This window comes from Mustelus asterias, chromosome 10 (genome assembly GCF_964213995.1).
Source record: "Mustelus asterias chromosome 10, sMusAst1.hap1.1, whole genome shotgun sequence".
NCBI classification, from domain to species: Eukaryota; Metazoa; Chordata; class Chondrichthyes; order Carcharhiniformes; family Triakidae; genus Mustelus; species Mustelus asterias.
This window is the reverse complement of record NC_135810.1, coordinates 7,617,968-7,631,058: the sequence shown is the minus strand read 5'-3', so window position 1 is coordinate 7,631,058 and position 13,091 is coordinate 7,617,968. Positions and strand designations below refer to the sequence as shown.

Sequence of the window (13,091 nt, the reverse complement as noted above, 5' to 3'; positions counted from 1 at the left end):
GAGACCATACACACCTCTTTAACCTGTGCTTGGCCCTCTCTCTACTCGCATTGTCTGTACCTTTAAGACTTGATTGCCTGTAAAGACTTGCATTCCAACCATTATCTTGTGAATTGAGTTTGTGTCTGTATATGCCCTGTTTGTGAACACAAGTCCTCACTCACCTGATGAAGGAGCGAGACTCCGAATGTTTGTGCTGCCAAATAAACCTGCTGGACTTTAACCTGGTGTTGTGAGACTTCTTACTGTATCAGTCATTGATACGTAGGTATTTGTGGGTGTTTACTGTGTACAAATTGGTTACCAAGTTTCCTAAACTGCAGCAATGATTTTATTGGCATTATGGAGCATCCCAAGGTTGTGAACGGCACCATATAAATATGCGTCATTTTATTACCTTTTTTTCTGTATTTGAAACTTTTTTTGAAGAGATTTCATTCTCAGGACACTCTACTCATTCTCTTCACTGCATATTCTGGCGTTGGGATTGCTGATCCTGATTGCAAGCTAGGCTGTCCTCTCTACAACTGTCTTACGGTTTTTGGAGGAGGCACAGTGAGCAATCTCTGCACAATAAGTCTTGTTGTTCAACATCAGGACTTCCAGTTCCTTGACATTGTGGACCAGGAATTTTTTGAATCCCGAGGGCAGCATGTGTTTGGTCTTCATGTTACTGCCATAGCCGATGCTCGACATCAAATCTGACCCTTAAACCTCCTGCGTTCTCTGTTGTCACTTCCTCTGGGTTTACGCACAATCTTCCCGTAGTGATCTAACGAGTGATGAATGAGCTTCTTTCTGCGTTTCTTCACTATGTTAGGCTTAATGAGTGGTCTTAGGGCAGCAATGGTACCTGTGGACCATTGACTCAGCACAAGAACCTGGAAGACAAAGCAACGTGGGGCCTTCTGTGCTGCCTTTTTTTTGCCATTTACTGCCATTGTGCAAGAAGTGACTTCACTTGCATAGGTCAAGTGGCTCATTCCTAATCATTAAGACATCAATTCAACTAACTCCCATGGCGATGCTTAATTTACCTCTGGCTATAAGTTAAGAGCTTTTGAAGCTGAAAAGAGTGGAATTGACCTGCAGTAGAAACATGTAGTTGGTTCGACATGTAGGCTGTTATTATGGGTTAGCAATCTCAATTAGTTTCACTAACAATCAATGATGTTCTCAGTTTTTGGATTTATTACCTGCACCGCCCCCCCCAAACCACCCCCCCTCCCCCCCGCCCCCCCCCCCCCCCCCCCCCCCACCACCAACCCCCCCCCCCCCCCCCACCTCCCTCCCTTTCCATCCAAATTGAATTTCCCAATGCTATAATCACATCACAGGTCACAGAAAAATATGTTCTTGCAAAAGTAGAGGAGTCATGAACAAAAGGAAGTTAAATATGATAGTTACAATTGTCTACTTTTAAAATGAGTTTTAGACCTTCATTGCGTATGTAAGTGGCATTTAACAGCATACATTCATGTTTTTTTTTACAATCATGAACTGTGTTTTATAATTATCTTTAGCACAAGACATTGCATAATTTGCAATTCTCTGAATCCATTCTGATTATTTTCCTGGTCATGTGAATTATCAGATTTTAATACAGCTCGATTTAATTATCCCTTTAACAGTTTGGAATTCAAAGATTTTTCTGTCACTGGTTAATGGTTGTCTGATTTAGTTTGATGAATGAGGATTTGGGACTAAACTCAGTTATATTTGTTTTTGCTTCAGGGTTTCTTAAAAAGATGCGTAATATTTTCAAACCCAAAGGCACAGTTTTCCATTTGTTATAACCTGCGTGAACATATTTGACATTGCAGTGAATTTTGTTTACATCCAGCACTAATATAGCAGTCAGGGGCAAGCAGTTTTAATTAGGAAGATGTGGCCGTAGCATAAAGAAGAAACGTTGGGCATAATAATGGAATGATAACATTCTCTCCAAAAAAGGTGAGAAAAATCCACATCCTTACGACGGCTCTGAACTAAATTAGTAACATATGACAGATGTATGAACTTACTGCACACTAAATTATCAAGTAAATCACCCTTAACTTGCAAAGATAGCTGCCCTGACAGATCTTAAATCCACACTACTTGTACCATTATTTCACACACGGTTTCAAACCATTAAGCATCCTACTCAAAACATTTAATGCAGACAAAAAATGGAAATCACCAGGGAATTTGGAGAGAAACCTTTGTAAGGATTTTTGATATGAATCTCATCGGATCAATAAGGAAATAACTCTTAAATTAAGGTGAGAAGAAAATAGATGCAATCTAACAGAAATGTGATTTGATTTATGATAATGTTGGAGCTTCATACTCAGATACTGTTTTTGTTGTAATTCGATAGTTTAGAGAGGTCATGCTACAAGACATCGCTATCACACTCTTCTTTCTGCTCATTGTAACACTTCCATCAAGATTTCCACGTACACTATCACATCTTAAGAGTGTAAGAAATAGGAGCTGGGGTAAGCCTGCTCCACCATTCAATAACATTGGGCAGAATTTTCCCAAATATTTTCCAAGTGTCATCACAGTGAGAAAACAGGAGTGATCCGCGCCGGTCTCTCAGGTGCGCTCTGCATCGCAATAGAAGAGCCGCCATGAGAATCACATGGCCATGCAGGCTCCAGGCACATGACTCACCCAAAGTGGCTGCACTTGGGGCAAAAGAGGATTGAAAGCACGATGGATGGTCAGGTGAGGTGTGTCGGGGTGTTTGGGGTGGTGACAATTGGGTAGCGTCTGTTGGGACCATGCCTCAGCAGGCAGGGGTTGTGACAGGGGGTGCCAGAAGGGTTGGAGGAAGATGACTAGGGGGTCAGATGCTGGAAGTCCGTGGGGTATAGAATCACACACTGCAACCAACTTGTCCATATATCCCACTCATTACAATCTCCCAGTGATACATTCCTTTAATGTCACCAGGCCTTTCATAGCAATTGCGTGCAGTGGATGTGAAGCTCTTGGTACGAAACAGTAAGATTCAGTAAGAAGCAATCAAAACTCATTCTGGCTTTCCCCAGTTGATTTATTGGTATGGTAACCTTGGAGGGGCTTCCTGTCATCCCCCCTGAACAGCCAGATCTAACGTGAAGGATATCTCCTTTTCTCAGACTGTAATGCCTCTGCCCCAACGCAGCAAATATTTTCTCTCTATTTCTCCAATCAAACTGTTTAATTATCTTAAATATCTCAATTAGAGCGTGTGCTAATGTCCTGAAAAACAGGAATGGTTCAACTTCCGTCTTTAAGCGAGAGTTTTACAATGACATTCTTTCCCCCCTGGAAGATCTGGGGTCAAATTCATTTTGAATTGTTTGACAGTGGTTGGAAGCATTTATTCTGTTTCAGATGGAAGGATCTGTTTGCACAGAAAGCAACACGTCTGACCTGCTGACAAGCAATGACAGCAGTATATTACTCTGTCAAAATACTGTGGTCGTTTAGCTAATTGCACAGGGCGGGGAGGTGCCTTGAGGGGTGCCGGGGCCTCTTTCAATCATGGCAAAAAGAGAGTGGGTGGAATTATCCCCAACAGACTCATGAAGCTGGCAAAGCTAATGAGAAGAAAGAAAGATTATTTCCCTAAGGGAGTTGGTTCATGTTGCTGCCTCTGTTAACTGTGTCAGGAAGAGGAAGGATGTTACTTTCACCTGATAGTCAGTGGGGTGTTTTGCCAAGGTCGCTGTTTCTATTCCTAATAGTCAAGAGGGGACAGGTCCCTTACTTCCAACAGCCAACAGTTAAGAAGACATCTTGGGCTGGATCTTGGACCCCGATCAGGTATCCCGCCTCAGCCTTCTCTGCTCTAAGGAAAACAACCCCAGCTGAACCAGCTTCTCTTCACAACAGAAATGTTCCAGCCCAGACAACATCGTGATGAGCCCTGACGAGAGGCCATCCTGACTCGAAACATTGGCTCTATTCTCTCTCCGCAGATGCTGTCAGACCTGCTGAGATGTTCCAGAATTCTCTGTTTTCAAATACCCTGGTGAATCTCGTCTGCACCCTCTCTGGTGCAATCACATCCTTCCTCTCAAATGGCGACCAGAACTGCACACAGGGACATTTAAGTTAACTTAAAAGTTTGATGGAGTAGAATTATTTCCTCTATTGGGGGCAGTGGGGGGTTGGGGTGGATTTGGAGTCTGGAATGATATATCCTTAAAATTTGAGTCAGACTGTTGAGGGGTGAAGTCAGGAAACAATTCTTCAAAAAGAGGAGTTGAAATCTGGAATTCTCTTTCTCAGAAAGCTGCTGAGACTGGGCGTCAAAAGAACAGTTTAAATATGGAGTTAAGATACAGCCTGGCCATGATCTAACAGAATGGCAGAACAGGCTTGAAGTTGCATCATTCCAAAGCATTGATCCCTCACCCTGCCAGTGACAATGTCATTTTTAAAGGCGTGATGACTTCAGCCAGAGGTTGGCTTGCCAGAGTATGAACTACCTGATGAGTCTTAGGCAGCAAGGTGGCACAGTGGTTAGCACTGCTGCCTCATAGCCCCAGCAGTGAAGGTTCAATTCCCAGCTTGGATCACCGTCGTTCTGATAGAAATTTGCGTGCTCTCCCCATGTACGCGTGGGTTTCCTCCGGGTGCTCTGTCTTCCTCCCACAGTACAATGGACGTGCTGCTTAGATGTATTGGCCATGCTAAATTCCTGAAAAGAAGTACCTGATGAGTCCTAATTGATGGTTAAATCAGGGAGCCTCATGCTCCCTATTTAAAGCAGGTGTGTCAGACGCCCAGCCTGCATTCAGCAGGGAGCAACTGGAGAGTTGGCTGTGTACAGATGTATGGTGTAAATAAAGTAACTTGGTGACAGGACTTTTGCTCCGTGGAGTTATTGCAAAAGGGAAAGCTCCAATTGACCAGGAGTCAAGTTCAGTAACAGTAAATCGAGGGCAACTCAATGTGGCTTCGGAACAAAAAGGTTTTATTGCCAACACAATGATTAATTGTTGCCAATCCTTCCCAACCTGGGATACATGCCCTTGCACTCGATTGGTTCAGCTTCCCCCCTCGACACTCCATAGGGTCTGACCAGACCACATGGCCCTAAGAGTATACGCCCCATTAAAGGGACCACGCTACTACAGGCAGTAACAAATCTGTGGCGCCAGATGCGGGCTGGGGTTGGGGGAGTCGTGGCAGTGGGTGATTCTACAAAAGCAAACGGCAGCCATTAATGGACTTTCTGTTGTCCTTGGAGAATGGGGCAGGCAGGAGAGCAGAAGGTCAACAGCCTGACAATCCACACAAGGGCCCAAATGCCCACTCCTCAGGAAGCTGAGCCTCTCTGCTCAAGCGAGGGTCAATGTTGTATCACTGCATCGGCGCCTCCGTTTGACCATTATTTTTTTATACACTGTTCTTCATCAGCAGATGCAATCAGTAACAGCTCCCTGTTGTGCTCCTACCTGCTGAGCACTAATATTGGCCGGATCTTGACCCCATACTCTCCGTCCGCGAGATCACTAGTGGGGTCGCAAGATAGGTTAAGGCTCATGGGATACAAGGAGAGGTGGCTAGATGGGTAGAAAACTGGCTTGGCCACAGGAGACAGAGGGTAACAGTCGAAGGGTTTTTTTCTGGCTGGAGGTCTGTGACCAGTGGTGTTCACAGTAAGAGTTTTAACAACACCAGGTTAAGGTCCAACAGGTTTATTTGGTAGCAAGTGCCAGTAGCTTTTGGAGCGCTGCTCCTTCGTCAAATGGAGTGAAAATCTGCTCTCAAACAGGGCACAGAATGAGAGCAGATTTCCATTCCATCTGGCAAAGGAGCAGTGCTCCGAAAGCTAATGGCATTTGCTACCAAATAAACCTGTTGGACTTTAACCTGGTGTTGTTAAAACTCTTACTGTGTTTACCCCAGTCCAACGCCGGCATCTCCACATCATGACCAGTGGTGTTCCGCAGGGCTCTGTACTGGGACCTCTGCTATTTGTGATATATATAAATGATTTGGAAGAAGGTGTAACTGGTGTTATCAGCAAGTTTGCGGATGACACAAAGATGGCTGGACTTGCGGATGGCGATGAACATTGTCAGACAATACAGCAGGATATAGATAGGCTGAAAATTGGGCAGAGAAATGGCAGATGGAATTTAATCCAGATAAATGCGAAGTGATGCATTTTGGAAGAACTAATGTAGGGGGGAGTTATACAATAAATGGCAGAGCCATCAAGAGTATAGCAACACAGAGGGACCTAGGTGTCCAAGTCCACAAATCCTTGAAGGTGGCAGCACAGGTGGAGAAGGTGGTGAAGAAGGCATATGGTATGCTTGCCTTTATAGGATGGGGTATAGAGTATAAAAGCTGGAGTCTGATGTTGCGGCTGTATAGAACGCTGGTTAGGCCACATTTGGAGTACTGCGTCCAGTTCTGATCGCCGCACTACCAGAAGGACGTGGAGGCTTTAGAAAGAGTGCAGAGAAGGTTTACCAGGATGTTGCCTGGTATGGAGGGTCTTAGCTATGAGGAGAGATTGGGTAAACTGGGCTTGTTCTCTCTGGAAAGACGGAGAATGAGGGGAGACCTAATAGAGGTGTACAAGATTATGAAGGGTATAAATAGGGTGAACAGTGGGAAGCTTTTTCCCAGGTCGGAGGTGACGATCACGAGGGGTCACGGGCTCAAGGTGAGAGGGGCGAAGAATAACTCAGATATCAGAGGGACGTTTTTTACACAGAGAGTGGTGGAGGCCTGGAATGCGCTGCCAAGTAGGGTGGTGGAGGTAGACACGCTGGCATCGTTTAAGACTTACCTGGATAGTCACATGAGCAGTCTGGGAATGGAGGGATACAAACGAATGGTCTAGTTGGACCAATGAGCGGCACAGGCTTGGAGGGCCGAAGGGCCTGTTTCCTGTGCTGTACTGTTCTTTGTTCTTTGTTTGTTCTTGATAGCCTGAAACCTGGAAATCGCGAATCTCGCCAGTGAAGCGGGGCCAGGGGTATTGGGGAATGTCAGAGGGGAAGTGCCAGGGATGATTGGTGGTTGGTGGGGGGGGTGATGAAGAAGGTAACAGATACCTTGTGATGGAGGGGGGAGATTGATTTTTGTTTCAGTGATCAGGGCGCCCTTTTAAAAGGGGAGCTGCTTCTTAGCTCTGAGGGTTCCCACCTCACCAGACTGACAGCTCAAAGCCCACCCACTCTCTTTTTTGGCAGTTAAAGGGACAGGATCTGGAGAGAAAACTGGCATGGACCTGTCCAACTTCACTGGCCAGTGTAGTTGGACAGTTCCATGCCAGTTTTCTCTCCAGAACTAAAACTCTGCCAAATTCTCGTAAGATTCCACCCATTATTCTAGACTTCCCTCAGAAACTCTGAGCCAATAATTAGAGGGGTTTATATGAAGCAATGCTACAGAAAGATATCAGTCACAAAGAAGTCCACTTAATAAGTTTAAGTATTAGTGTCACAACTTGGCTTACATTAACACTGCAATGAAGTTACTGTGAAAATCCCCTAGTCGCCACACTTTGGCACCTGTTTGGATACACTGAGGGAGAATTTAGCATGGCCAATGCACCAAACCAGCACGTCTTTCGGACTGTGGGAGGAAACCAGAGCACCCGAAGGAAACCCATGCAAACACGGGGAAAATGTGCAGACTTCGCACAAACAATGGCCCAAGCCAGGAATCGAACCTGGGTCCCTGGTGCTGTGAGGCAGCAGTGCTAACCACTGTGCCACCGCGCTGCCCATGAAGAAAGCGGCTCACTAAATCCAGCAACTGAATAAAAATTCCAAAGCCGCAAAACAATCGAGGCAGAAACAAGGTCCCGGAAAATGAAGGAAAATTATAGAAACCACCAGTAATAAAACTGACAGAGATCAACGCAAGTGAACAAAAGTCACAAGGCAGAAATATCACTGGCAGGTGAATGGACATAAATTCCCAATATCTATTCAAAATTATAAAATGTAATAGAGAAACATAAATGTGATACAACTTCAAATTCTTTCTGATCTCCTTTGAAGATAACCCTCACAAAAGGTGACATTCGGTGACATACAAATGTTAAGAAAGAACTTGAATTTGTATAGCACCTTTTGGGACCTCAGAATTTCCCAAAATGCTCTCAGGCATCTTCACCTGTCACGTCAAGGAACATGGCAGCCAAACTGCCATAGATAGCCAGGAGATAAGTTGTTAAATTATCAAGAAGGATAGAACCAGGAGAAGTCCCCTGTTCCACCTTGAATAGTGCCATGGAATCCTTTCATCCATCTGAGCTGCCAGACTTCTGAAAAGTGGTACCTCCCACAATGCACTTCTCCTTCATCATCAACGACAAGAGAATTGCGAGTGGGTTTTGGTTGACACTTCCAAAACTTCCACTGACATTAACATAGCTGAGAATAATACAGTACAAACATATGAATTATTTATGAGAACATTACATTCTGCCTTTAAATTAGACAATCTGACAATGTAAAAGCCAGGACAAATATCTGGTACACTGTTGTCTTAATTTAGTCCTCCTTGGTCTATTCGTATTGCAAGACAGCTCATCAAAGAGCAAAAATGAAAGGTGGACTTCTTGTGCTAATTAGAAAATGCTAACAATACATCTTGGGGCTATGGGAAGTTAGCAAGTCTGATCAAAAGAGAAGAACTTGCAACGATAGTACAGTGGTAGCACTGCTGCTTCACAGCTCCAGGCACCTGGGTTCGATTCCCGGCTTGGGTCACTGGCTGTGTGGAGTTTGCACATTCTCCTCGTATTTGCGTGGGTTTCCTCCGGGTGCTCCGGTTTCCTCCCACAGTCCAAAGATGTGTGGGTTAAGTTGATTGGCCATGGTAAAATTGCCCCTTAGTGTCCTGAGATGTGTAGGTTAGAGGGATTAGCGGATAAATGTGTAGGGATATGGAGGTAGGGCCTGGGTGGGATTGTGGTCGATGCAGACTCGATGGGCCAGATGGCCTCTTTCTGCACTGTCGGGTTTCTATGATTCTATCTGAACTCTACAATGCTCCTCACATAGAGAGATGTGACGATGAAAAAAATAAATGATCTGCTTCTTGTAGGTGTCTGTGCATCAATTTCATTCATTTGGATTTCTTTTCACTTTTTGTTGCAAGTAATTTGTGGTTTGAGGAAATTATTCCTACTGGCACTTTCTGCTTTTGGCATGTAGTTTTCAGTGTGCCATCTTACGGTCGGTACAGAGTTTGTCTGTGCCAACAATATTTTACCTCTCTGTCCTTTTTTAAGAATTTCAATGCAACTTTTGATCATTTCTGATTTTTAATATTTCTGATAGATTTCAGCTACTGGTCTGTCTCTTGCTCTTCTAGCTTTGCAAATGGCTAGGCGGCACGGTGGCACAGTGGTTAGCACTGCTGTCTCACAGCGTCAGGGACCCAGGTTCAATTCTGGCCTCGGGTGACTGTCTGTGTGGAGTTTGCACATTCTCCCCATGTCTGCGTGGGTTTCCTCCAGGTGTTCTGGTTTCCTCCCACACTCCAAAAAGATGTGCAGGTTAGGTGGGTTGGCCCTTAGTGTCAGGGGAAGAAACAGGGTAAATACGAGAGTTGCGGGGACAGGGCCTTGGTGGGGTTGTTGTCGGTGCAGGCTTGATGGGCTGAATGGCCTCCTTCTGCACAGTAGGGATTCTATGATTCTATTCTATTATTCTAGGTGTTCATCTCAGTCATCGCTAGTCATCAAATGGTGCAAAGTCCTTTCTTCCGCACCTGCCTGTCTTCACATCCCTCTATTGAATATGAGTTTAGGACATATTGTAGCTTGTCAGAATATTCCTGATCATCGAAAGTTCCTTATCTCCAGAATGACGACCAATAATCTTTTGGCTGTGGATGGTGACACTTCTATTTGCCAGACGGAATGGAAATGCTTGGGTAAAATCCCTGCTATAACAACTGGAGACTTCACTGCAGTAAGAGACTGCAATTGCTTTTACACATGTATGGGGTGATTTTACACCCCTGTTTGCCATGAGCGCAAACTGCAACATGGGAGCAATATCTCGCAAGAATTGGAAAACAAGATTCTCGCCGGGAAGTTCTCCTTTTCCATTGTTACTCGCTGGTGACGTAACAAGGTTTCAGCCTGGAAAGACTGGAAGCCTCATTTCAATAAATTGCAGTAGATTTATACATAATTAAATGGCTTCCCCACCATATGTCCTCCCTCTCCTCACGGAATATTTCTCCCAAAGGGAGGGGAATCTAAAACTAGAGGGCATAGGTTTAAGGTGAGGGGGGAGAGATACAAAAGGGTCCAGAGGGTTTTTTTTTTTCACTCAGAGGGTGGTGAGTGTATGGAACAAGCTGCCAGAGGTAGTAGTAGAGGTGGGTACACTTTTGTCTGTTAAAAAGCATTTAGACAGTTACATGGGTAAGATTGGTATAGAAGGGTATGGCCAAATGCAGGCAATTGGGACGAGCATAATGGTTAAAAACTGAGCGGTATGGACAAGTTGGGCCGAAGGGCCTGTTTCCATGCTGTAAACCTCTATGAATGTTCATACAACTGGTGCTTAAAAACACAAAGCAGTCAGGGGAACCTGCCATAGGTGCAAATGCCCTGGCATTGCTAGGGCCAGGGTGGCACTGCCATGATGGGTCTTCTGGGAAGCTCCATTGGAGGAGTTCCCCTTACCCATGGGACGGGGGCAGAGGTTCCTCGTATCTGTGAGCTGGGGCAGGTTGTTCTGGTCTGTGAGAGTGGGGTCACTGGTTCCACTGGGGTTAGCAGGGGGGATTTCCTTCTATAGCTCAGTGATTGGAAAAAAGGCATCCCTTTGAGCGTTGTTGGCCCTTTGAAGCCCCATCTCACCAGTGCGATGGCATTAGAGATGTCAGCAGATTATTTTTAAAACTTTAATGCCGGGATATCTGGCTGAAAACTTGGCTTTGCATCTGCACATCAGCTTTCTTGGCACAGCCAGCAACTCGAGTAAAGTTTCGAAAATTATTTGTAATTGTAATTTGTAATATGTAACATAGAACATTACAGCGCAGTACAGGCCCTTTGGCCCTCGATGTTGCGCCGACCAGTGCAATCAATCTAAACCCATCTAACCTACACTATTCCAATATCATCCATATGTTTATCCAATGACCATTTAAATGCCCTTAATGTTGGCAAGTCCACTACTGTTGCAGGCAGGGCATTCCACATCCTTACTGCTCTCTGAGTGAAGAACCTACCTCTAACATCTGTCCTATATCTATCACCCCTCAATTTAAAGCTATGTCCCCTCGTGCGAGCCATCACCATCCGAGGAAAAAGGCTCTCACTGTCCACCCTATCTAATCCTCTGATCATCTTGTATGCCTCTATTAAGTCACCTCTTAACCTTCTCTCTAACGAAAACAGGCTCAAGTCCCTCAGCCTTTCCTCATAAGACCTTCCCACCATACCAGGCAACATCCTAGTAAATCTCCTCTGCACCCTTTCCAATGCTTCCACATCCTTCTTATAATGCGGCGACCAGAACTGTACGCAATACTCACAGTGCGGCAGCACCAGAGTTTTGTGCAGCTGCAGCATGACCTCATGGCTCTGAAACTCAATCCCTGTACCAATAAAAGCTAACACTCCGTACGCCTTCTTAACAACACTATCAACCTGGATGCCAACTTTCAGGGATCTATGCACATGGACACCGAGATCTCTCTGCTCATCCACACTACCAAGTATTTTACCATGAGCCCAGTACTCTGTATTCCTGTTACTCCTTTCAAAGTGAATCACCTCACACTTTTCTGCATTAAACTCCATTTGCCACCTCTCAGCCCAGCTCTGCAGCTTATCTATGTCCCTCTGTAACCTGCAACATCCTTCCGCACTGTCCACAACTCCACCGACTTTAGTGTCATCCGCAAATTTACTAACCCATCCTTCTACGCCCTCATCCAGGTCATTTATAAAAATGACAAACAGCAGTGGCCCCAAAACAGATCCTTGCGGTACACTACTAGTAACTGAACTCCAGGATGAACATTTCCCATCAACTACCACCCTCTGTCTTCTTACAGCTAGCCAATTCCTGATCCAAACCACTAAATCACCCTCAATTCCATGTGTCCGTATTTTCTGCAAAAGCTTACCATGGGGAACCTTATCAAACGCTTTACTGAAATCCATATACACCACATCAACTGCTTTACCCTTATCCACCTCTTTGGTCACCTTCTCAAAGAACTCAATAAGGTTTGTGAGGCACGACCTACCTTTCACAAAACCGTGTTGACTATCCCTAATCAAATTATTCCTTTCCAGATGATTATAAATCCTATCTCTTATAATTCTTTCCAAAACTTTGGTCACAACAGAAGTAAGCTCACTGGTCTATAATTACCAGGGTTGTCTCTACTCCCCTTCTTGAACAAGGGGACAACATTTGCTATCCTCCAGTCTTCTGGCACTATTCCTGTAGACAATGACAACATAAAGATCAAAGCCAAAGGCTCTGCAATCTCCTCCCTAGCCTCCCAGAGAATCCTAGGATAAATCCCATCCAGCCCAGGGGACTTATCTATTTTCACACTTTCCAGAATTGCTAACACCTCCTCCTTATGAACCTCAATCCCGTCTAGTCTAACAGCCTGTATCTCAGTATTCTCCTCAACAACATTGTCTTTTTCCTGTGTGAATACTGGCAAAAAATATTCATTTAGCGCCTCTCCTATCTCTTCGGACTCCACGCACAACTTCCCACTACTGTCCTTGACTGGCCCTAATCTTACCGTAGTCATTCTTTTATTCCTGACATACCTATAGAAAGCTTTAGGGTTTTCCTTGGTCCTACCTGCCAAAGACTTCTCATGTCCCCTCCTGGCTCTTCTTAGCTCTCTCTTTAGGTCCTTCCTGGCTAACTTGTAACTCTCAAGCGCCCTAACTGAGCCTTCACGTCTCATCTTTACATAAGTCTCCTTCTTCCTCTTCACAAGAGATTCAACTTCTTTAGTAAACCACAGTTTCCTCGCTCGACCACTTCTTCCCTGCCTGACAGGTACATACTTATCAAGGACACGCAGTAGCTGTTCCTTGAACAAGCTCCACATTTCAATTGTGCCCATCCCCT

At 44.9% G+C, this 13,091-nt stretch overlaps 1 pseudogene; it reads right to left on the bottom strand.

Annotated features, from left to right (window-relative positions):
* Positions 1 to 450: 450 nt before the first annotated feature.
* Positions 451 to 983, bottom strand: LOC144499983 (large ribosomal subunit protein eL32 pseudogene; annotated as a pseudogene).
* Positions 984 to 13,091: the final 12,108 nt, after the last annotated feature.